Source organism: Homalodisca vitripennis, chromosome X (assembly GCF_021130785.1).
Source record: "Homalodisca vitripennis isolate AUS2020 chromosome X, UT_GWSS_2.1, whole genome shotgun sequence".
NCBI classification, from domain to species: Eukaryota; Metazoa; Arthropoda; class Insecta; order Hemiptera; family Cicadellidae; genus Homalodisca; species Homalodisca vitripennis.
The window spans coordinates 35,422,522-35,449,851 of NC_060215.1; the positions used below are offsets into that span (position 1 = coordinate 35,422,522).

The 27,330-nt window shown below is 32.5% G+C and overlaps 1 long non-coding RNA gene across 1 annotated transcript in view; it reads right to left on the minus strand.

The window, feature by feature from the left end:
• Positions 1 to 225: 225 nt before the first annotated feature.
• LOC124368896 overlaps positions 226 to 27,330 on the minus strand; it is a 36,068-nt gene continuing 8,963 nt past the window's right edge. The window contains exons 3-4 of the long non-coding RNA XR_006923019.1: positions 23,824 to 23,933; positions 226 to 1,727 (exon numbers count right to left, since the gene is read on the minus strand). This is a non-coding gene — a long non-coding RNA (uncharacterized LOC124368896). The remainder of the gene's footprint in view (positions 1,728 to 23,823; positions 23,934 to 27,330) is intronic.

The window sequence follows — 27,330 nt, forward strand, 5'->3', positions numbered from 1 at the left end:
CAAGCTCTATTTTTGAACTGCATTAATTTAATTGGCAGTTTCTAAATTTGTAGTCGCAATTTCAATTACTTAAAAACATTGAGAGTTTTCACCTTGTTAAACTTCATGTTTTCAAAAGTAGTATTATGAAAAAAATAATGTGTTATGTTTCAATTCAATGTTAGCTTACGAATTCTGTGCTAAAAGAGTAAGTTATCAAGAACTGGTTATTAAAAGAACTCAATCTGAACCAAAACATATAATTTACTCAGAACAACTCTTAAACTAATGTTCCATACAAAGTAAATGTAAAGAGCAAATACAAATAAATACCTTGTATAGGTTTATGCATATAATAAAAAATAAATTATAACCTATGATGTAATTAATTTTAAAAAGTGTAAGTAAAATTTATAAAATAGTCCGTTGCAAGGTATAGTCGTGAGTTTCGTATTCATATTCATATTCATTAGTCTACTTAAGACGTTTTAGGCAAAATCTGTATTTTAGTGGTAGTAGAATGTCTTCACATATTGGTATAGCTGCACTGTAGAAGGAACCAATGTTATAATGTTTACTTAACATCTTGTGTATAAATTAAATACATATGCTCGTACATATATTAAACTACTGCTCCATAACAAAGTAAATGTAAATAGGAAATACAAGTAAATACCTTTTATAGGTCTATCAATATAATATTTAAATAACACATAACCTCATGTATTTAATGTAATAATATTATAGATAATATGTATAAAATAGACAGTTGCAAGGACTCTATTGGCTGACATTCATCAGATTATTTAAGACGTTTTAAGCAGAATCTATTTTTAGTGATAGTGAATATATTCAAATATTGATACAACTGCACTATAGAGGGAACTAACGTTATAATGTTTAACCTAATGTGTATAAATCCAATACATATATATACTCGTAGTTAACTACAATTTTATATTCACATTTCAATCAGTACGTTTTGCTGTAAAGTTGATAACAAAATTCTAGTTCAATTTTCAGTAGAATTCGAAATTTCAAATTGTTGTACTCCATTTACGCATCACCAGTTGAAAACTTAATATTTTCACTATATCTTATTTTCTTCCAAGCCTTGCTATAAATCAAACAACTGTACAGTAGTTAGTAAATACGATAATTAAGTGAAAACTGCTTACTCGTAAATGTTCATGTTGAAAATTTAAGTTAACAACTGTATACTATACACATAACTAACATAAATAATACATAAATAACATAACAGTCTGTTTTCAATTTGAAGTTTGTATCACTATTCTCAACTGTAATTTTGGACTTTATCACATTCCCTTGCATAAGATTTTAATAACTATTTTACTCAAACATGATAACTCTCATAACAGCAAGAATAAAGGATATGCAATAATTCATTAATGTATATTGTATAGCATTTTGGAATATTTTATCCGTACCAAAAGCTGCATGCCTTAATATACACGTAGACTAAGAACTGAATACAGAGTTCAACGCTGATCACGACCACCGCCATGAAAATGAGTACCGGAAAGTAGGTTATGATCACGGCTATCACCCCTACCATGATGTTGCTTTTATACTTGACGACCAGCGATTTCAACAAGGTAAGGATAAAGACCACCAGTTCGTACAGGTATACGAGCGCAAGCCAAAACCAGATGCCGATCAATAAAATCGTCAGCAACATTGATAGAGCTGCGAGTATCAGCATCTTGCCAAAGTCTCGCAGAAACCTGAAAGGACATAATTCATTAGTCAAAACAAAATACTAATTTTCTATGAATCTCCTAATGTTCCTTCATTTATCATATTGGCGGCATTTTTGAGCTTAGACTCATGAGAGCAGTGTTATTTGAGATCCCTTACTTTGGATCTTATAGTTATGGCAGTTTCATTTTTAATATATATATATATATATATATATATATATATATATATATATATATATATATATATACTTAATACGTCTTCAAAGGAGGTTTAGTTTTTCATACGTTTACCAGTATACCTTTCCGGTATATCTCTGCAGGTTTACTTGAAAAGTACAGCGGAATGTGTGTGGCGGGCCTAACTTGTCAGCTCGGCCATTGGTGGTGGTTCAGAAGTCGCCATGAAGCCGTTCAATAAATATTGGATATATTTTTAGCCTGCACGTTACACTATTTCTGTGGTAAAAAGTATTACTTTGGTTTCGAGCGAAAATCCATATTCGCACGGTTAAGTCAAAGGAGTCCATCCCTAAAAGTGTATACACCAGGAAAAGTAAAATGACACCGGTAATCAAATTTATAGATTAATCGATTATGAATTGTAAACACCAAAAAGTACCTTGCTTAAAATACGAATGTAAGTTGGTTGGATACGTTTTTATAATTTTTACCACATAGTTACAAAACAATATGAAGTTAATAAATCCTAGGTTTTGACAGAAAATATACTTTAACACCAACGTCTTGTCCAAGTCTAAGACCACGATACGTCGTGTCTTATATAATATAATACCACGATACGTCAGTATAATATAAATAGTATCTACTTCAGTCGTGTTATTGTCAGTGTAATACCAATATTATCTACGTGGGTCGTGTTATTGCCAGTATAATACCAATATTATCTACTTGGGTCTTGTTATTGGCAGTGTAATACAAATATTATCTACTTGAGTCATGTTATTGCCAGTATAATACTAACAGTATCTGCTTGATTCGTGTTATTGCCAGTATAATACCAATATTATATACTTGGGTCGTGTTATTGCCAGTGTAATACCAATAGTATATACTTGAGTTGTGTTATTGCCAGTCTAATACCAATAGTATCTACTCGAGTCGTGTTATTGTCAGTGTAATACCAATATTATCCACTTGGGTCGTGTTATTGCCAGTATAATATCAATAGTATCTACTTCAGTCGTGTTATTGCCAGTGTAATACAAATATTATCTACTTGAGTCATGTTATTGCCAGTATAATACTAACAGTATCTGCTTGATTCGTGTTATTGCCAGTATAATACCAATATTATATACTTGGGTCGTGTTATTGCCAGTCTAATACCAATAGTATCTGCTTCCGTCATGTTATTGTCAGTGTAATACCAATATTATCTGCTTGTGTCGTGTTATTGCCAGTGTAATACCAATATTATATAGTTGGGTCGGGTTATTTCCAGTGTAATACCAATAGTATCTACTTGAGTTGTGTTATTGCCAGTCTAATACCAATATCATCTACTCGAGTCGTGTTATTGTCAGTGTAATACCAACGTTATCTACTTGGGTCGTGTTATTGCCAGTATAATACCAATAGTATCTACTTGAGTCATGTTATTGCCACAGTGTAATACCAATATTGGCTGCTTGTGTTGTGTTATTGTCATTTTAAATACCAATATTATCTACTTGGGTCTTGTTATTGGCAGTATAATAACAATAGTATCTACTTGAGTCGTGTTATTTCCAGTGTAATACCAATAGTATCTGCTTGTGTCGTGTTATTGTCAGTGTAATACCAATATTACCTACTTGGGTCGTGTTATTGCCAGTCTAATACTAATAGTATCTGCTTGTTACGTGTTATTGTCAGTGTAATACCAATATTATCTACTTGAGTCGTGTTATTGCCATTTTAATACCAATAGTATCTGCTTGTTACGTGTTATTGTCAGTGTAATACCAATATTATATACTTGGGTCGGGTTATTGCTAGTGTAATACCAATAGTATCTACTTGAGTTGTGTTATTGCCAGTCTATTACCAATAGTATCTACTCGAGTCGTGTTATTGTCAGTGTAATACCAATGTTATCTACTTGGGTCGTGTTATTGGCAGTATAATACCAATAGTATCTACATGAGTCATGTTATTGCCAGTGTAATACCAATATTGGCTGTTTGTGTTGTGTTATTGTCATTGTAATACCAATATTATCTACTTGGGTCTTGTTATTGGCAGTATAATAACAATAGTATCTACTTGAGTCGTGTTATTTCCAGTGTAATACCAATAGTATCTGCTTGTGTCGTGTTATTGTCAGTGTAATACCAATATTATCTACTTGGGTCGTGTTATTGCCAGTCTAATACTAATAGTATCTGCTTGTTACGTGTTATTGTCAGTGTAATACCAATATTATATACTTGGGTCGGGTTATTGCTAGTGTAATACCAATAGTATCTACTTGAGTTGTGTTATTGCCAATCTAATACCAATATTATCTACTCGAGTCGTGTTATTGCCAGTGTAATACCAATAGTATCTGCTTGAGTCGTGTTATTGCCAGTTTAATACAAATCGTATCTACTTGAGTCGTGTTAATGCCAGTGTCGTACCAATAAATAGTATCTACTTGACAATACTGCCTGTGTGTCCTTTGTGATCCCAATAATGTTAACGACGTCGAAATTAGTCAAAAGCTTGTAATTCATAGGTCTCCGGTTGTTCCAAATTATCTAAGCAAAGATCGTAATCCAACTTTGATTGGTTCTTCATAATCACTATCCATCACAATATACCGATGCATATTCTATGCGAGAAAATTTGAATTACAAGCAGTTCATACGAAATTAAAATTTGAACATTAAATAATTGCGTAATATAGCTTCTAGATTCTTAACGTCATTATATTACATTATAAAGAAGCGCACAACCACCTATCTTTAAATTTTGAAGTTTAAAGTTATATTAATCTTTGGAAGAAGCTCGCTATACTTTTTTGCTCAAATACAGTGTATTACAATCTTTTCTTTGGAGTATATACAGATTGAAACTTGAACTTTAGTCACGTACTTTCATGTTTAGACAAGCCGAAAACTAGGATAATTCTTAAAAACTTAGACCTGGGGATTTTAAGATAACTTAAATATAAACCCACAAACGAGGTTTTATGACCGGAGACGATGTAAAAATAAGAACATATATTTGATATTTTGATGTTTGTAAATCTAAAAATATAAACTTGTATTGAACAAAAAATAAGGCATGTTGTTTAAAAGTGATATAAAAATAGCAGACAAGTACTATATAAAGTAGGTTTTACTACTGCACTCTACTGGCATAAGCTTATAGAGAATAATTATCGTAGTAACGATAGCCGAAACGATGAGAAACAATAGAGCGATTAAGTAATGCCGGGTTCAATCAGATGCGTAAATAAGATGCGAAACAAATTAACTGATATAAGCATAATTTGATCTTCCAAAGGAAATGAATTGTATAAACTTTTCCATCTAAAAACGTCGCATTGCTTACACAGCTTGATATTGAACACTTTTAGGCAGACTTACTAAAACATACTCTTCGTTAACAAATTCCAACAAGGCAGTATGGCGTTTATACGTTTCAAGTGCTACTTTCACAATATAACACTGTTTGTGTACTTAAAATGCTATATTTGGTCAATATTGAAGAAAAACTAAAGTATTTGACTTTTCGTGAAAGAGTTACACATGTACTTCCAAAATTGTTATGATCAGCAGGTGTAGTCTGAAACGAAAGCGGAATGGGTCAATATTGATAATAAGTTTGTTTATATTCAATTTATTTGTGTTTAACTTGTATGGGATGAAACACTGTATTATTCTTTCCTGGCCAAATACTTTTCCCCTATCTAAGAAAGCCCCTGCCTCTAATCTGCATAATAATTATGTTCAAAATTTCTGATTTTGAAAAGTTCATTAGATTGCACTAGCGCTTCTAAACGATCCGATAGTCAGCAGAGGGGAGATCAAACAGTTTCAACCATTTAACTATTATAGAATATTACAGTTTTCGGCTTCCCATGAGCTTCTATGATTATTTTCTTTAAGCAACTCCTTGATTCCATTGCAACTGCAAATCAGTTCCATCTGACGTGATTTTGATATATAAGAGAACTAGTGGATAAAAGAAACTAAATCACGATCAACATCAATGGCATATTCATATTTTATTTATGTAGTATAAATAAAATTATAAAATACAATATGATTACTATACTATTTTGTAGATTCCAACGCTACAGAATTACCATGAAACGTATAGCTAAATGAAAACTATATGAAAAAGTCTCTGCAGTTGCAATTTTAATGCGTAACACTGCGGATAATATAGTAATAAAATATACTAAAAATGTTTCGATGATTACATTAACACGTGCAAAACAAATAAACAAAACAAGCCGTTAAAATGATTATGAACAAGTCAAGCGTGGGCGGACAGAGTACTAAGTACCATCAAATTGGTATTTACGATAAGCTAAGGGAAATAGCGAGAATCGTTAGTTACTAATCTGGCAATTATCCAGACCTATTAACGTTTTAAAATAGGACAGCATGGATACACAGTACGTATGACGGGCTATTATAAAGTGGCAGAAATACAGACATTACTATGCCACCAGTAGAATATAGAACGCCACTGGAACAGATAACAGATATTGACTTCCAGGAACGTCTAGAAGACTCACTCTTGTCCACTCTGGCGATACTCCTAGCTGTACTTTGTAAATCTCTTGTTTTATTGAGAATACATAAAACTAAACGCATTTCATCCTAACATTTGCATATTGTAAATAATAAAATAAAAACTAATAAATTGAATAGTTCAATATTTCAAATTATTATTTAATTCTATATTTTTGTTTGTATTGATAATAATAAGCTTCTATTTTTATCTCAAACTCAAAATATTTTATGCTTCAGTAACTACAAAAAACATTTTATACAACTGGAATGTTTTGTGATGTCAAAAATTATATTTCAGATGACCGAACTTGAACGAAAACGTTTCATAGAATCTTCACCTTTATAATTAAATAAACCTTAACGTATTTAAGTTTTATATTCTACAAATAATCGTTACTGGAAATTTATTTGTAATGGATAAAGATGCAAAATAGCATTTTACGTTATTACAATCATTATAAATTATATGTTCAAAATTAATTTTCTCTATCAAAAACTTCCAAACATTTTCATTTGACTAGCCGTAACCTACTAATTGGTCATTACGTATCCTCAGATATTATAATACCCTTATGAAATATAAAAGATTATGATTTTCAAAAATGTTTCTATATGACCTGTCATAAACACGTTGTTGTAATACTTACATCAAAAATACAAATTACTTTGTCCAATAACACCTACATTATTGGAACGGTGTTCCACTATTTGACATTTTATACTCGCAATTGCAACATTAGTAGATATTGTTCTGCTTAATTGAACAACTAGTGCCTGTAACTCTTGATTTGCTTTTATGTTTGCTTATATGTACACTTAATGGAATTAACATTGGTTTATTTTCATTATCAAAGTACATACAAACTTTTTGAATCCTTTAATTGGAAAATACTCAAACAGGGGTCGTCGCACTGCATAACTTTATAGAGCTTTCTACAAGTTCTAATGCACGGTTATGCTCCGTATTTGTCATACAACTTTTTTCATATCTTCTACGTTTAAATCTCACTGAAAAGTTATATGAAGTTCTTTTCAAGTGGGAATAGTTTTCATGCCACTTCTTGTCTTTTAAAATCGAATCATATTTAATCAACTATGTTTTTGCATACCTATGAGGGTAAAGTGTCAAAAAGTAAAATTTTGAAAACAAACCAAACTTGATCGAATTAGACTTAGGCTACCTTATAATTTATTAAAAACAGTGTTCGAATTTCTAACAAAGTAACTTAAAATTTCAGAAAAGTCTATCCCGTAAAAAACTTAAAACTATGATTTAGCTCTGATATACCCGCTCCCATCGGTTATGCTTAGTTTTCCATTGTTCTGCTACAGTCTGGGGCATTTTAACGTTGGTTAACACTGAATTTGAAGAAAATTCTGGGCCACAAAATAATTAAAGAGGTACGTAGACCTTTTTAGAATGCAAGGAAACGACTACCACTGCACCGCGTTGAGGCGTTTAGGGAATGGGGCAGCCAGCTTTGGAGAAGTATAATTATATTCTCTGTCCGCCCTGTATTCTTCAACAAGTCCTCCTTCCATCATAGTACCAAAAGAAGAGGGCAAAATTAAATAATAAATTTTGCCTCTAATACGTATAGGAATATAATAATGAAGTTGGCTAGGTATTCTACAATTGGAGGGGTATTGAGTTCACAATGCGTATGCTGCTTTGTCTGTTGGAACAAATTTCTCCCCAAGAGACTATCAGCATGTAACATTACCTTGTTTCAAGTTTGTTACTGATGATATATTGTTCGTAAGTATGGCAGGACAGGAAGGAAGATGGTAGAGTTCAAGCCTCGAAACGTGTTACACGAGATTTGTAACGAATAGCGATGGTAAACGCCTGAAATCGTAAGTACCTGTAACTGATCTAAGAGGACCTTAATCGGCTTATGAGGATTACAAGTCTTATTACAAGTGTAAGATCTGGAGTGGATAATATTTTACAAAATCATAAAATTAACGCATAGTTTTTGTTATTTTGGGAGCGGCATTACTGCGTAGTACTGGAATCTATTTGAGAAGGGCTTTTTATTCGGTTTATTACACTACAAGCCTTGCTCAAGTATAAATCCATGTACTATGAACACTGTTTAAGTAGACGGGACCACAGTATTTAGTTGCAGATTACGTTAAGGATGAATGTGTCAAGTGTAAGAGCCTTGCACTCACTCCCCGATTTAATCCTTTCAATTATTAAACTAGTCTCTAAAATACTGGTTGTTTTAAAGTTTCCATCCGTATATAAACTCTCTTATGCACAGAGATCAATTGATTTACTTTGCGGCATGTTTATACGACTCCAAAAAAATTTCATAGTTTGGAGGTAAATCCAAAAGTTAAGTATGAAGCCATAGCAACTGACACATGATGTTAAATGTATTATTTTAAAAAGAAGAATGCCAACAACTAGAGGGGGGATCAAAAATTGTCATACGTAAAAAAACCTCAATTCCCATAGTAAATCACTTCATATTTAAACATAACAAAAGGTAATGGGGGGGCTTTTATGACACCCGAATGACGAAATGCAAATATATCTTTATATATATATTTCTTGTGTGCGTGTGTATGTTAATGAACTCCTCCTAAACGGGTGGACCGATTTTAATGAAACACACAATAATTACACGATGATACAAAACAACACACAAATTTGATAGCAGCACAAACTGTCGGGAAAACCTGGAATTAAAATAGAAAAACATTTGAAACTGCGATCGTAGCGCATTCTGCTGGATCCAATTTAAAACATACCAAGATAAAAAACAATTTATTTACAAACAAAAAATTAACTGATCAATCGCTGCACACTTAATATTTACGAATTTCAGTTAAAAGTGTATTTTACTAAAACTTCCAATTTTATATCTGGATAACCTCTATTGATATTCCTGATTAGCCTATCTAAACTACCGAATTTCATTATATTTATTTAAAATTACAGTATAGTATAAGAACTGGCCAACAGAATTTAATTTAAATCCAATTAATAATAATAATAATAATTTCTTTATTTCTCTTTCTTTCTTTTACATTTTACATATATATGTATACACAATTCATTCATAATACCAGTCTGTCCTTGATTACAAACTTAAGACTATAGTTTAAAATTAGACAAATAACAAATAAAATAGAAACACTATGTACATTAACCAATAGTTTTGTATGAAAGAGAAATCTCCAAGGCTTAGCCTGATTGGAGAATTACACATTCAATTTACATTGTAAAAGCGGTAGCAGAAAGTTATTACAAAATAATCAAAGAAACAAAATTTATTAAATAATCTAAACTCAGATACAGTTGGTACACCACAAGCTTAAAATTACATCTTGTTATAGGCTAAATTGGTTACAGAATTAAAGATCTATTTGTAGAGAATAATAAACAGGAATAGAAAAGGAACAATGTTTAATTTCGAAAGTACAAAATAAAAGCTTTGTGTGAACATAAATTATAGTTCTTCTACGTAACTTCAATAAGATTTGTTCCCTCCCCATCTTTCCCTGACCATACTGAGAAATCAGCAGCTGATAAATAAGATAATTATTTTGGAACCGTCAACCTCAAACTGTTCACAACCTGTCCTGAGTAGATAATGCATAATAACCTAAAATTATGTGATACATTATATGATTATGTGATGTGTTTTGAGTGTTATAGTGTGTTGTGATTAGTTAAAATTTGGATGTTTGATAAGTGCAGTGGTTGTGCTGTGAGAATTTAGTCTACGGTAAGACGAAGTTTTCTTATTTCATAGTACATACAATTAGTCAATCAATATACAATACAATATACTTATAAACAATCATGATAGGGCTTTAAATAAAATCTCACATACATCATGACTAAGTGACAATATTGAACAAGAGAGACTCAATACTCTCTATTTCCAAAACCCAGTTTTTGACTAGTTTATGAAATAAATTCAAACTATTTACTTCTTTAATATTGTTAGGTAACTTATTATAAAACTTTGGAGCAAGAAAGCAAAATGTTTTAGTGAAAAAGGTCGTTTTCGGCTTCGGAACATAGAGATCATTTGAGCTTCGTAATTTCTGTTTATATACAACCATTGAATTACAGTTTCGGCTTTTAACAAAAAACAATTTCAATACTTTGAAAACATATAACTGCCTCAAATTGAAAATTCTTTGATGACAGAATAAAGGAGATGATGGGTGGTCAGGTGGTTTTTTACATACTATCCTTAAAAACTTTTTTTGCAATACTATCAATGGTTTTAAGTTTGTGACATAAGTCCCACCCCAGCTTATTAATCCATATTGTAGTCTGCTATGCACTAAAGAAAAATACAACATTCTCAAAGTAGCCCCATTGCACAGATTTTTAACAAAATAAAATATTCTCAATATGTTATTTATTTTATTTTTGAGGGTCATAATGTGGGTTTTCCAACTGAGATCAGAGTCAAGAATAATTCCAAGATATTTTATTGACTGACTTCCACATATTTCTTTACAGTACAATGCACACTCATTAGCCTCAGTTAAGCAATCAGGGCACTTATAAGTAATTCCATTGATAAATTCTTCGTTTCCTCTTAGGCCAAAGTTGACGTATTTAGTTTTTTCAGCACTCAGTATCATATGATTTTCAATGAACCACCATCCAAGACAGTCTAAATCAGATTTAATTTGATACTCTATTATATTAATGTCATTAGAAATGTAGGTTAGGGCTGTATCATCGGCAAAAGATATAATTTGCCCTTTGAATTTACCATTGCAGAGATCATTTATATATATTAGAAACAATATTGCACCGAGCACCGAACCCTGAGGAACACCACAATGTATAATTCCAAAACCACTTAAATGGCCATTTACCCTAACACTCTGCCTTCTATTTTTCAGATAGCTTTCAAATAATTTATAGACGATTCCTCTTATACCACAATCATGTAACTTTTTCATTAAAATATCGTGATTAACTGTATCGAATGCCTTTGCAATATCTAAAAACAACCCTGTAACCTTTTCATTATTATTTATACCATGTGAAACTTTTTCCATAAAGTCAACGATTGCTACTTCAGTACTGATTCCTTTCCTAAAACCATATTGATTTTTGCTAAAGAACTGGATTAGGTCTAAATACGAAATAAGCCTCTCTTTAATTGCTTTCTCATATACTTTAGACATTGTGGATAGAAGGGATATTGGTCTATAATTGCTGCACATTGACCTTAAATCTTTCTTATGGATTGGAATTACGACCGCTTCTTTCAGTTTATCTGGAAATACTCCTGTTTCAAAAGTTAGGTTAATAATGTAAACTAGCACATGTACATATTTTTTATAAGTTTCTTTCAACAATTTAGAACTCATTCCATCAATGCCAGGTGCAGTGTTACTCTTTAATGATTGAATGATTTTTGAAAGGTCATTTTCAGTTACAGGCGTCAAAAACATGGAATGAGTCATTCTTGTTTGCTCAAAACTATTCTTCAAAGGACTTTTACTGAAATTATCGGGCTTTTTAATATCATTACACATATTTTTCGCCACTGAGAGAAAGTAGTTATTAAATTCATTTGCAACCTCCTGCGGATCACTTATCTTTAGGTTGGGCAGTTCCAATATAATGGGAGATGGATATTTAGTCTTCTGGCCAGTAATTTCGTTTAAAACCCTCCAAGTCCCCTTGGAATTTCCCTGATTTTCTTCAAACAAATTTTTATAATATCTATCCTTAAGATCTCTTATTTCTATTTGTAAATTATTTCTAAATTCTTTATAAGTGTTGCAGTATTGTTCATTATTTGGATTGTTTTTAAATTTTTTTCCAGAGACGATTTCTAGTGTTGATCTTTTTACATATTTCTGTACTAATCCAAGGTTTTAATCTCTTGATTTGTTTCTTATAAACGACAGAATATTTACTTTGTTCAATTATAGTATTAAAGGTTTCATGAAAATGGTTGTAGGCCACATTGGCATCTCTCGTATCAAAAACATTGCTCCAATTAGCATTATCTAATAATCTAAGTAGCTCATCATTGTTGATGCGATAGGTGGGAGTGTCATTGATCTTGGACTTATCTGCAGCTGGTGCACTGCTAAGTAAACAAACACCTGTCATACAATGATCTGTTATGCCGTTTTCTATAACTTCTGTTGCAATTTCAATATTTTTTCTATTATGTATGCGTATATAAATGTGGTCAATACATGTTTGAGACCGCTCAGTTATGCGAGTTGGTTCGTTAATAAAAGATTCCATTCCGTTCTCCGATAATACTGTTCTGTACTCATCTATGACTAAATTGTTCTTATCCAATAAATTAATATTCATGTCTCCTATCAGCATTAAGTTTTTGCAAGCTCTAATATGGTTTTTTCGTAGGTAAGTTTGCAGCTCATTGACAAATACATTAGCAGTATGACTGTGTAGTCTGTACACAGCAATAATATGAAAATTTGTCCCCATAACATCAATAGAAAAATCAATTACATCAGCTGACACAAATCTCACCGGATATCTTACAAAATTTGATATGCTATCATTAATAAATACAGCTATGCCACCAGACTTAGAATTTTCATTTGCTTGCAAAATTAAACTATAATTAGGAATTGAATACAATGTTTTTTCTGTCTCAGAAATCCAAACTTCTGACAGGATAATTATTTTCGGTAAATACGAAAACAAGGACATCTCAACCAAAAACGAATCAAAATTTGCTCTAAGGCTACGAATATTTAGGTGCAAAACAACTAACCCATTTTTTTGGTCTAAATTACCCAGAACCTAAAAATAAACAAACAATAAAAATTCCTACACTATTAACAATAGTTATTCACACATGTGATTTGTATGCTACTTAATTTGAACTTATCTGACCAATTTTGACTGCAGATTAAAAATGTAAATTACAACAAATTATTTTAAATCCATTAGTTTAAAACTTGATTATCTAAAATGTTAACAATAGTTATTCACACATAGAAACACAACCTTTTGATTTGTATGCTACTTAGGTTATTTGAGGTAATGCGACCAATAATCTCTATTAATGTACTATTACAATTTTAGCACTCACACAATAATTACACGATGTTTTTATTTTTTATTTTCTTCTTTTTGCCTGTTGGCTGGCCTTTATAAACTTATAACGCGGCCACGTAGTACACTTTTTATAACTTCATTCTATTATATTTTAATGTTATTTGCCGTATTTACTTTTGAAACTACAAAACAACACACACACATTGATAGCAGCACAAAATGTCGGGAAAACCTGGAATTAAAATATAGAAACATTTGAAACTGCGATCGTAGCGCATTCTTCTGGATACAATGTAAAACATTCCGAGATGGTCCACCCATTTAGGAGGAGTTCAGCTCCATACACACGCACACAAGAAATATAAATATAAAGATAATGAAATTCGGTAGTTTAGATAGGCTAATTAGAAATATCAATAATTTGATTGCGATGTTGGCCGCTTATTGTAATTTAGCCTTTAAATAACTATAATCTAATTCATTTAGTCATTTTAGTAGTTTAGATAGGCTATTCAGAAATATCTATAATTTGATTGTGATGGTGGCCACTTATTATACTTCAGCCCTATACGGAATACTTATTTAGTATTTTTGATCAATTAAATTCTATTGGCCAGTTCTGATACTATACTGTAATTTTAAATAACTGTAATGAAATTCGGTAGTTTAGATAGACTATTCAGAATATCAATAATTCGATTGTGATGGTGGCTGCTTATTATACTTCAGCCTTTACATAACTATAATCTAATTCGGATAGTAGTTATATTGGCTATTCAGAAATATCTATAATTTAATCGTGATGGAGGTCACTTATTATACTTCAGCCCTATCGGAAAATCATCTAATTTGTTTGTGTATACTCCTGAAGGATTAACAAAAAATATTGTACATTCAATGGTATTACGATACATTAAGTTGTAAATTGAAAAAAATAGACCTGTTATAAAATAGTTTGTTTCAACTTTTTTACCTTCAGATTAAGTAAGTTTTAATTTAAAACATCCTCTACATTTCACATCACTCATGTTATACTCACACACTATCGGTTGGTCGAAGTGTGATTAAATGTACATGTGATGAAGTTAGATATTGTAATAACTTTTTAATAGACATTTTTATCAAAACAGCCCAGTTTGTTACAGATTAATCAAAGTTTAAAATTTTTGAATTAAAGACGTGTGTACAGGACAACGTCTGTCGGGTCTGCTAGTATATATATATATATATATATATATATATATATATATATATATATATATATTTACGGAGGTTCTTATTTAGTAATTTTATGTGCTCTGTCAATTCTAATAGGTTGACAAATATGACACCTAAGTACTAGTAAAGATGTTTTCTATAGATCTAAATTCACATGTAGTGTCGAGATAATTTTCACAGCTGTGAATAACAAGATCTTGAACAAACAAGTTTTTTAGACAGCGAGGTTGGTATATATTATTTAGTTAGTTTTCAGAATTTTTAAAGAAGGAACAATTTATTGATTAATTCATTTTTTAGCATATGGAGATCTCTCAAAGCTTTTATTTGAATTTCTTCTTCTCATGTTTTTTTTTAACGAACAAATAATACAGTTACATCTGCAAATAGAAAAATTTTACTCATTACGTTCAATTTATAGATGTTGTTAATGTATATTAAAAGTAAAAATGGTCCCAGAGTACTGACTTGTACTACGCCGTAAATAACTGGAAGGGGTCCGCTCTCTGCTCTAAAAATGGTCACATACTGTTGCCTATTATTCAGATAACTTTGAAACCATGAGAGGGCCCTGCCACGAACCCCTGTCGTCTCCAACTTACTAGTAATTTATATTTGCGGACAGAATCAAAAGCTTCCTTTATATCTAAGAAAATTAGCGTAGCACGGTCGTCACATTGGATGACATCATTAATTTCTTTATTAACTTCAAATAAGGCTTCTGAAATACTTTTGTCCGGTCTAAACCTATACTGGCACCCACATAAAATATTATCCTGAATAACCTATTCTTTCCAGCACTTTAGAGAATACTCTTAAAAGAAATATAAGACGGTAATTATATATGTCTTTGTGATCGTTGGCTTTATACAGATGAAATACTTCAGCAGTTTTAAAATTTTCTGAGAAAAAGCCGGTAGTACAGGTGAGATTTTATTATGTGTAAAAAAGCTGTAAATTATGTGTTTTCTTTAAGCATAAGACCCCAGACACCGTCACGACCCGGAGCGGATCCGCCGCGCATTCCAGTCAAATATCGTGCGAGATCATGTTCAGTAACAGTGTGAAAGACAAAGTCAGTGTTAAATTCTAAGTCCGAGTCACGCACCAGCGGCTTCCCACTCGCCAAATTGTGGCCTACTGAAGCAAAAAAGTGTTATATTTACTCATGATTTGTGTAACCCGGAAAATATTCATCAGTATGAAAAGGATCTTTATTATTTATGCCTTCAAAGATAATTCGTTTTTGATCATCCAAAACAATTTTGCATTTCCTCCAATTACACTCATCTTTGATATATAATATTGACTCTTTATATTTTTCAAGGTTTTTTTTCAATTTTAATCTATAATTTCGGTAGTCATTTATTAAATTTACATTAATAGGTTGATTTTTTACTGATTTGCTTAGTTTGTCTCGAATTTTTAATCAAGCATATCACACTGGACATTATCCAAAGTTTTAATCTTATTGAAAGAGATGAAATATGTTTTAAAGGTTTATTGGATTGGTGAACTTTGGATTAGCGAGAAAATGTTTACCGAACTCAACAAACTAAAATCGAAATCCAGTCTGAGTGAATAAGATTATCGGTGAGTGGAGTACTATTAACGCAAGTGGCGAGAGTGGTGGCTTTGGTAGTGATAGTGATGGTGGCAGCAATAGTCAGAGCAGTACTGTAGTGGTCAGTAATACTCTTCTGGAACACTGCTGACTTGACGTTGTTCATAACATGGTATCTGACAAATATGTGATCCAGAGAAGACCTGCTGTGATCTGTCACTCGTGTTGGTTTGCCTATACAATGCACTAGTCTTGCACGATTAGAACGTTTAAATATCTGTCAGTTATTATGTAATTCTTTATCAAGTCAATATTTATATCTCCAATCAAAATACACATTACATTTTTAAGTATTTTACCATAATATTCTTTTAAGTTCGCTAAAGATCGTGCAATATTACTCCCAAATGTCCTGTATAACATAGAAGATTGAACAATTTGTTGATGAATGTAGAGTCCAAAGCGAAGCCGTGCACCTTTCCCAAGGTTATCTGTCAAGTAGTTGATAGTCTTTTGTTTATAAATATTGCTCTCTCCTCCCCGCACAACCAGCACTCCGACAACACAATCAATTCGAGTTCTTCCTTAAAAGGATCGACTAATAATAAAATATTAATTAACTAATAAATCATAAAAACCTTTTTTTGACCGTAACCATGCTACCACAAACCACCCGCACTTACCGTAGAATATCCGACATTAACAAGAAAATATATCGTTTTTACAGATTATACAAAATTAAAATAGCTGCAACTATCGACGTGTTATTAAACACCACAACATATCATAAAATTTAACATATAATTGTATTAACGAACTTTATAGATTAATTTAATTTAAGAAACACAAAAAACTTTTTTATAATATTTAAAATGCGTTTAATAACTAAGATATTTCTGTATACAATTAATAAGCTTCAGCATAGTAAATAGATTTATGTCAACAATGTTTTGAATAGTTCGTGGTAAGCGTTCTGAAATCAATTGTTAATGTGCTTCCATTAACAGTTTTTATGCTAATATTTATATAGGGCCTATCACATTTCTGAACATGTAGAGGTAGTTATGGCCCTTATACAAAGTGCTGATGGATTCTCAGTCGTAATACCATCACTAAACATGTCTGAACCCCATACGTAAATAACGAGGACATGGCGGTGTCTGGGGGGGGGGTAAACTACTAGCTCAAACTTCTACTTCAACTTACTCGCAAATACTCCCTTGTACAATTTAAAATCTGTGGCCCAGTCTAGCTATTAAAAATCAGATAATATATATGTGAAGAGTGAGGATATTTATTTTATTTGAAGTTATTATTTATTGCATATTTATTTATTTTAACTATTATTGAATATTTCAATTTATTTTAACTTATTATTGCATATTAAACTTTTTTTAACTTATTACATATCTAATTTATTTTAACTGTTGTAATATTTATTTATTCTGACAATTTCATAATTTTAATATGTCTTTCAAAATTGAACAAACAAAAACTGGCCGACCATGCATTGTGTTCAATAACTGTAAATACAGACAACAAAGGACATTAAAAAACGGTGACGTTTCATGGCGTTGTCTGGGGAAAAGCTGTGGTGCGATTATAAAGACGGATCCTGACACTACTACTGTTACTGTGTGTAATACAAAACACAGTGGCGCACACCCAGCCACCATGAGACAACTGATGTCTCCACAACACGGACAAGCTACCGCGTCCCCCGCGCCTGTGCCCGCGTGTTCCACGCCTAGTCTCAGCATCTCAACGCCACCTTCGCCTGCACCATCCAGTCTACCGAGCAGTCCTTCAACACCTGATTACTCCTCACCTAGCCCAACACTTTCGGATGATTTGGCAGTGGAAAACAAGTTACTGAGGGAGAAAATAGCTGATCTAAACATACGAGTAACGGTTTTACTGGACCACTCAATCGAATCGGATATTCGTCTTCTCCAGTACACTGACCTAGTGTTTGTCTCCAACAACTCCAGTTCCGCACATATTACCGCGCCGCGTGCCGCCATGACTGTAGACTGCGCCACACAGTGTGAACCTCCGATATATCTCGGTAATCCAGACGATACTGTCGTAACAGTGGACACCTGCGTGCAGTACGAATCATTGGCAATCCCGGCCGTGTGTGACAGCGAACAGTTTTGTGTGAATCGCGATCTAGTTCACAGCCTCAAAACGACAGTTGAGGTTTTAGAGGCAGAGATTGTAAGCCTTAAATATGAACTAAACCTATGTAAGCGTGAGGAACGTACTAATGAAGATACCTGGACAAAAGTACAAACCAAAACTTCGAAAGTGCCAGCTAATTCTAAAAGTAAGTACGATGATGTTAAAAATAAGAAAGCTATTATAAAGGCGTCAAACAAAAAACATACCTCACAGCAAAAAACGATTAAAAAGCAATACATTGGCTTCAACACGGTGGTAATTCGGGGGGATAGTCATGCACGCTACATCGCCGGACTGTTGGGGGAGATGGTTAACTCCGAGGTGACGGGCGTTTGCAAACCTGGAGCGAGACTCTGCGACGTCATCGACCACAGCCCGACTCCACCGGTGGCCGTTACCCGCTGCGAGTTACTGATAGCGGGTACCAACGATCTGGCTTCAGGTGAATAGCAGAATATATACCGCCACCTGGAGAATTATATGACTACCAGACCCGCCAACACTAGCATGGTCATCTCTACTCTGCCATATCGCCACGACCTGCCCGGAGATGAAGGCATAAATCAAGATATCGGCCTCGTGAACGCTTACATCCAGGAGTTGGCCGTGAGACACGACACTCGATTCCTGGATTTTAACCAGTTAGACCGGAAGATGTTCACGAGGCACGGCATGCATCTGTCCCAGCGAGGCAAGAGAAAACTAGCTGGTTTGATACAGCGAAGCCTCGCCAAGATGCAGAAGCTCACCTCGAGGCCTTCTCCTAAGGTGCCACCTCCATCCTCGGGTGAGCCACCTTCATCAACTATGCAGTCTCCAAGCGTCGCCACCGCGGAGCCGCGATGTCTGCCGATGACCGTGGTCCCCTGTGTGCCGCCCAGCCCGGCTACACCCTGGACATCACCCCACAACAGCTACGCGGAGGCAGTGAGATCTCCACCTCCATACGAACGCTCTACAGTTGTTGTTGATGAAAAATCGAACTCTGTTTTTTTAGGGACCCTACTTGGAAACAGCGGACAAAATTGACAGACAAAACCCAATTAAAACTAACTAACACTAAAAAACAAACTAAAGTAAGACTGCTCCATCAAAATTCTCAATTTGCAACCAACAAACTGGATCAAATCCAACTTATGTGCGAGTATCTGAAAACCGATCTCCTTGTATTAACCGAAAGTGGTTTCAACATGGAGAACGTCGCACTGTGCAAAATTCCGAATTAAAATTGGCTTCCGCGTTTTGTCAAACTCACTCCAAAGGAGGAGGCGTTAGCATTTTTCTTAAACAAAATTTCTAGTTAACCCCCTTTCGATCCAAGAATCAATCGAAAAAGATTTTGAAGCAGTCGGGATCAAAATTCAAACGCATCAATCAAAATTAGTCGTGATCTGAATTTATAGGTCTCCTAGTGGGAATGTAGACACTTTTTTTCTAAATTCGAATAATTATTGACATGCCTGACTATCCAACGTCAGGAATTTGTCGTGATGGGGGATTTAAATATTGACGCGTTGGACAACACTCACCATTCCACAATTCGATTAGTCGATTTACTTAGGTCATTTGACCTGGAGTTGCTAGTCAGAACTCCGACGAGAGTGACGGCTACAACACAATCTGCTATCGACAATATCATCACCAACCACTCAAGTGTCGCGGTGTCTGTAGTGAATACAGCTGTCTCAGACCACTATGCCCAAGAAGCCGTCATTAGTGGGGTACAACTCAAAAGGGAGCCCAAAATTAAACAAAGAGTAAGAGACATAAGGCCAGAAAACATCGCTCATCCCAACACTTCTCTTTCTAAAGAAAGATGGGATTTTATAAATTCATTTCAACCTGTAGAGCAGCAGTTTATATTGTTTAACAACACTCTAAATTTCCACATTAACATTTGCTGCCCTACAAAAACTATCAATGTTTGCGAAAAACTTCCAAAAACAAATGGATCACAGCGGGTATTTTAGTTTCTAGAGAAAAACTAAAATGTTTTTCGAAATTTACAAAAACACTTCAAACGAACAATTTAAAACTTTTTTCAAGAATTACAAAAAAAACATACAGGAAAGTGATCCAAGCTGCAAAAGCATATGATGTCTTAAAATCTATTCTCTCTTCCAAAAACGTTTCAAAACAACTTGGGGCATCATTAATAATAAAACGAAAACTCACTAATCAGTCAAAATTAAAATTGGGTCTAGGCTTGTGGAAGATGAAACGGAGATTGCCGATCAGTTAATAACTTTTTTGCATCCGTTGCTGATGGGTGGGGTCCTCGGCCATCTGAACCTCAAGTACGCCCCTTGAGAAGACAGAGCCCCACATTGTCAATGGTGTTGTCGCCCGTCCGCAGCGCAAAATTCCTGACAGAACATTCACTATCGCGGCCCGTTATCAGCTGTTCTACGAAGTAAGAAAGTATTTACTGGTCTGCTGAGTGATCATTGCAGAAACTCGCTTGGTTAAGTTTCGGTCGAGAAACACGTCAACGATAGTTAAAACAAAATGTCATATTCTTTATTCTTACATTCTATGGCTGATTCTCAACTTACCTTTTTATACTAATTTATTATTTGATCACGTCAAGATAAATGTACTGTAATAAAGTACAAGATAGAGTAGTGAAATGAATAATTATTTTGACAAACGGGTTAGCTCATTCTTAATTTTACCCTACACTTATGTTTATTAATTTATCACTCGTTCCTATATCATTAACCTATTGAAGACTTGGCTCAGCGAATGGATAAAATTGAACTGGCAATCTTTGGGATCTTTATCCCAACATTCTAATCACCGAGCTGAGGAATCCCGAAAATTTTATAAGCAAAATAAATATCCCTTACAAAATCTAAAGAACATATACCAACAAAAAAATTAAATGTATATCAGTAGCTCATATTACCTCATATTTAGTGTTTGTTTTATCTAAGTACAACAATTTTAGCAATCATATACTCTTGTAGCCCGCTTTGATGGCCGGAGGAATTCTCATCACAGAATCCTCTGAAATTTGATCTGTTGCCTGATAGGTACTATTTCAAATAAGTTTTTGTAGGAGTAGCCATAGACCGCACTGATGGCCAAGAGCATTCGTGATCAGATCTTATTGAATTTTAATTTGATGCAAAATAGGTACTATCTAGATGGATATTTATTGTTCATTGCCATCAAGGGTGGTAGACTTGGTAGAGTTAGTACGTTGAGAATAATATTTTAAAAGATATAAAAATTGAAAGAAGTATTCTTTCAGTACTTGCATTCTTCCCGTATTCGGACAATCCTTCTTCCCATAGTTTAAAAACTACGAGAAAAATACATTTTAGCTGGAAACAAAAGCACTATTCTCTTGAAAGTGCCTAAAAATTAATCTCAATTATATAAATATCGGTGAGTTGTCGGTATATCAGGAAGGAGTTAGTACATACTCAGAACTGATAAATACACATTATTCCCGTCAGAAGATCATAGAATATGAAACGCATAGCTATAACTATGTAGAGTAGTAATATATTTTATGGTATTTAAAAAGTTTGTGTAATGAATAACCACAATATTGTAATTTAAAAAGAGCAAACACTGCAAAAACCGTTACTTCCATACTTAAACAGCGATAAAAGCAGTGGAACATATGTTGCCGCTGAAAGCAAACAAAACATTTGTCTCTGTACCAAACTATTGCTAAAATCTATTAAAAAAATTTTTTTTTAATCAGAGAACAGTAAAACAAACATACTCAGAACAAATTGACACACATAAGGTAAAGCATTTTAGTAATAACCATTTATAAAATAGTAATATAGTTTTTGATGTTCCAAACAGATAATTAAAAGCAATATAATAATTAAAGCAATATATATACATATTCAAAACAAGTGGCCAAAGAAAGAATACCTTTGTACAAGATCTGAAATTAATTTCTTGCTTACAAGCTGAAAGACAATATGTATTTGTATTGTAATTATCTTTCAAAATTGTATTCCTTCCTCAAAATACCATCACCATTGTTTGATTTTAAAGTTTTTTTATAGTCCTATATAGCTTTGCCCTGTGTATTGTCTTCATCCTTATAACACTCTTGATTAGGTTGGAGGGGTCCAATTTAAGGCATATTCAAAATAATTATTACATCGTATATAAATATAGATGAATGTAGTATGGTTAAAATGGATCCCTTAAAACCTGAATTAAGTTGCATTTAAGGTATGCCTTTATAAATTAAAAATATATTTAGTTTTTAAAAAAGTTTTAGTTAACAGTGTTAGAGAAATTCGAATTTAATTTATTTCAAAATATACTTCAGTGAAAGAGTACCATATTAAATTAATTTTTTTGCTAATCTCAAAATGTTATAGTTTCAGAATTAATATAGTCCACTTGGCTGAGTATATTTGTATTATATTATCGTTTCTGTAAGTATATAGATAGGAAATACATATCTAAAAAGGCACACTTAAATATAAACAATAAAAATATACCTTACTGATTGACAGTTGAGAGATGAATAGTCCACATAATTGCTTTTTCATACTTACTTGCACGTGGTGTTGCTAAAAACTGTCTCTTAAATTTAAAAATTTACTCAAATTAATCATACAACAAACTATGCTTTATTAATGTAATCAAAAATATTCTTTCTTCGGTAACATATGTTAATTAATTCCCAACAAAATTAATTTCATACCATGTGCTGCTCAGTCATCAGGCCTTAGGATACCTACTTTTCAATTTGCATCTTGAAGGAAATAATTATTTATTTAAGTATGACAACGTTTTACCAATAAAACTGTGCTCTATCGTTTGAATGGAAAACTGTAAACTTTTTTATTGCCAATATATGATATTTTAAGATTACTTCTAATAATAATACAAAAAAGTTTATCTAAATGCTTAGATTTTTTGGTTAAAGAATAAAATAAACGGAAAACCAGAAAATCGGAAGTCAACACCTGTAAAAAGGCGATTTTTATTCAAAGCTCCCAGGGGCAACAATAGAGCTTACAACCAGAGCTTGGAATATTAAAGTCTTTATTTTACATTTACGAATTGCTTTTCAAGTTTAATATTTCCCTTTTAGATTGCAATATTTCGGTGTGTTTAATCTGAATAAGATATTGTTATTAGCATTATTGCAAGTGCTGCCAGTTTAAAATTTATTTCAGATTCGTTATTTTAAATACAAGGTTAATCAAATAAGAATATATGTAGAATTAAATAGTAAAGTCTCTTATTAGTTAATTTTGTTTAATTTTTGACACTAAGATTATAATTCAATATCATTGGGAGCTAGGCGCACATACTTAACCAATATCACAACATTATAAATAACCATAACACAAACCCTCTTAAAACATATTGAGAAAAAAATGTACGTACTCGTGAAATAACTGTGAGAGATCAATTTTGGCGAAAGGCGAAGAACTGAGGAAGTCAAACCGTAGATTCAAGCTTGAAAGTATTCTGCTCGTCAATCTTCTTCCAACTGCCTGAAAACATAGAAAGTGTAGATAAAAAATAAATACAGCAAATCATTTGTTTTCTGTTACTGCTAACAAAGGATCTACAAAAAGCTACCGCTGGAAAAAAGAATAGCTATGTACGAAAACTCCTTTAATTAATAACCGTTCAACATTTTTCCAGATAATTAGAGAGCAAATAATGTCGTTATCTTTTTTTATATTAAGTTAAAAATACTATTAAGATATTGGTTACAATTACACATTTGCTGACATTTCATGTCATATAGCAAAAATATATTGCTGTATTTTTTAATAATCGTCTTTTTTAAGTAAATTACATTGAAGCCTACTCAAAAATACATAATTCTTTTCGATTGTAACCGACCAAGAATTTTCTGGACAGTTTTCAGAGCAAATCACATGTAATGAAGTGCACTTATTTAATATATTACATTATAAATTATATCAAGGGAGTACAAAAGTCTCATACGAATACATATATTATTTCCATCATCAATGTTATCCTTAAATTGATTAAGATCAGAAACGGGATTAAAAGACTGCCATCCTCCATGATGAGAGTTCGTTACAAGAACACATTTACCGCTATTTCATATCAGATAGCAAATAAACTGTTGAATTATCTATTAACATTCTTTTTTACATAAGGCTTGAGAAAATTTCATCAAGCATTACTAAAAAATACATAATTCTTTTCGTTTGTAAACAACCAAGAATTTTCTAGACAGTTTCAGAGCAAATCACATGTAATGAAGTGCACTTATTTAATATATTACATTATAAATTATTTCAAGGGAGTACTAAAATCTCATACGAATACATATATTTCCATCATTAATGTTATCCTTAAATTGATAAGATCAGAACGGGTTAAAAGACTGCCATCCTCCATGATGAGAGTTCGTTACAAGAAACACATTTACCGCTATTTCATATCAGATAGCAAATAAACTGTTGAATTATCTATTAACATTCTTTTTTACATAAGGCTTGAGAAAATTTCATCAAGCATTACTAAAAAATACATAATTCTTTTCGTTTGTAAACAACCAAGAATTTTCTAGACAGTTTCAGAGCAAATCACATGTAATGAAGTGCACTTATTTAATATATTACATTATAAATTATTTCAAGGGAGTACTAAAATCTCATACGAATACATACATTTCCATCATTAATGTTATCCTTAAATTGATATAAGATCAGAACGGATTAAAAGACTGCCATCCTCCATGATGAGAGTTCGTTACAAGAACACATTTACCGCTATTTCATATCAGATAGCAAAATAAACTGTTGAATTATCTATTAACATTCTTTTTTACATAAGGCTTGAGAAAATTTCATCAAGCATAACTAAAAAATACATAATTCTTTTCGTTTGTAAACAACCAAGAATTTTCTAGACAGTTTTCAGAGCAAATCACATGTAATGAAGTGCACTTATTTAATATATTACATTATAAATTATTTCAAGGGAGTACAAAAAAATCTCATACGAATACATATATTTCCAATCATTAAATGTTATCCTTAAATTGATAAGATCAGAACGGGTTTAAAAGACTGCCATCCTCCATGATGAGAGTTCGTTACAAGAACACATTTACCGCTATTTCGTATTTTCATATCAGATAGCAAATAAACTGTTGAATTATCTATTAACATTCTTTTTTACATAAGGCTTGAGAAAAATTTCATCAAGCATTACTAAAAAATACATAATTCTTTTCGTTTGTAAACAACCAAGAATTTTTCTAGACAGTTTCAGAGCAAATCACATGTAATGAAGTGCACTTATTTAATATATTACATTATAAAATTATTTCAAGGGAGTACTAAAATCTCATACGAATACATACATTTCCATCATTAATGTTATCCTTAAATTGATAAAGATCAGAACGGATTAAAAGGACTTCCATCCTCCATGATGAGAGTTCGTTACAAGAACACATTTACCGCTAATTTTATATCAGATAGCAAATAAACTGTTGAATTATCTATTAACATTCTTTTTTACATAAGGCTTGAGAAAATTTCATCAAGCATAACTAAAAAATACATAATTCTTTTCGTTTAATAAACAACCAAGAATTTTCTAGACAGTTTCAGAGCAAATCACATGTAATGAAGTGCACTTATTTAATATATTACATTAATAAATTATATCAAGGGAGTACAAAAAATCATACGAATACATATATTTCCATCATTAATGTTATCCTTAAATTGATAAGATCAGAACGGATTAAAAGACTGCCATCCTCCATGATGAGAGTTCGTTACAAGAACACATTTACCGCTATTTTCATATCAGATAGCAAATAAACTGTTGAATTATCTATTAAACATTCTTTTTTACATAAGGCTTGAGAAAATTTTCATCAAGCATAACTAAAAAAATACATAATTCTTTTCGTTTGTAAACAACCAAGAATTTTCTAGACAGTTTTCAGAGCAAATCACATGTAATGAAGTGCACTTATTTAATATATTACATTATAAATTATTTCAAGGGAGTACAAAAATCTCATACGAATACATATATTTCCATCATTAATGTTATCCTTAAATTGATAAGATCAGAACGGGTTAAAAGACTGCCATCCTCCATGATGAGAGTTCGTTACAAGAACACATTTACCGCTATTTCATATCAGATAGCCAATAAACTGTTGGATTTTTCTAATAATATTCTTTTTTACATAAGCTTTGAGAAAATTTCATCAAGCATTACTAAAAAATACATAATTCTTTTCATTTGTAACCGACCAAGATTTTTCTAGACAGTTTCAGAGCAAATCACACGTAATGAAGTATACTTATTTCATATATTAGATTATAAATTCTATTAAGGGAGTAAAAGGTCCCCACCCAAATACATATTTTTTTCATAATTATTGTTATTCTTGAATTGATAAATTCAGAACGGATTAAGATAAGAGACTTCCATCCTCCATGTTGAGGGTTGGTTACAAGAACACGTTAATTGATATGCCATATTAGATAGCAAATAAAATTTTCAATTTTCTAATGGCCCTCTTTTGTATAGACGCTCTTAGTAAAGTGTATTCAAGTATTGTTAAATGAATCAAGGATTGAAACGGATCTACAGGGACAATAGAGAATACTTACAATTGCTCCTTCGGGGTGCTGAACACAGATTTAGTAATGGAGGACACTTCTAGAACGTCGTGGTACACCGCACGAGAGGAATCACAGAGCATACGAACTTGACCGGTGAACCGGTGTGTGGTTACTGGCGACGACTGATAAGACCGTCACCGGTGCTCGCTGCTTGCCCGAACGTCCTTGACTGACTCACTCAATGCTCACGTTCGTTCTTTTCACCGGTTATTAGTTAGTCGCTTTAACTAGATATTTCTGTATACAATTAATA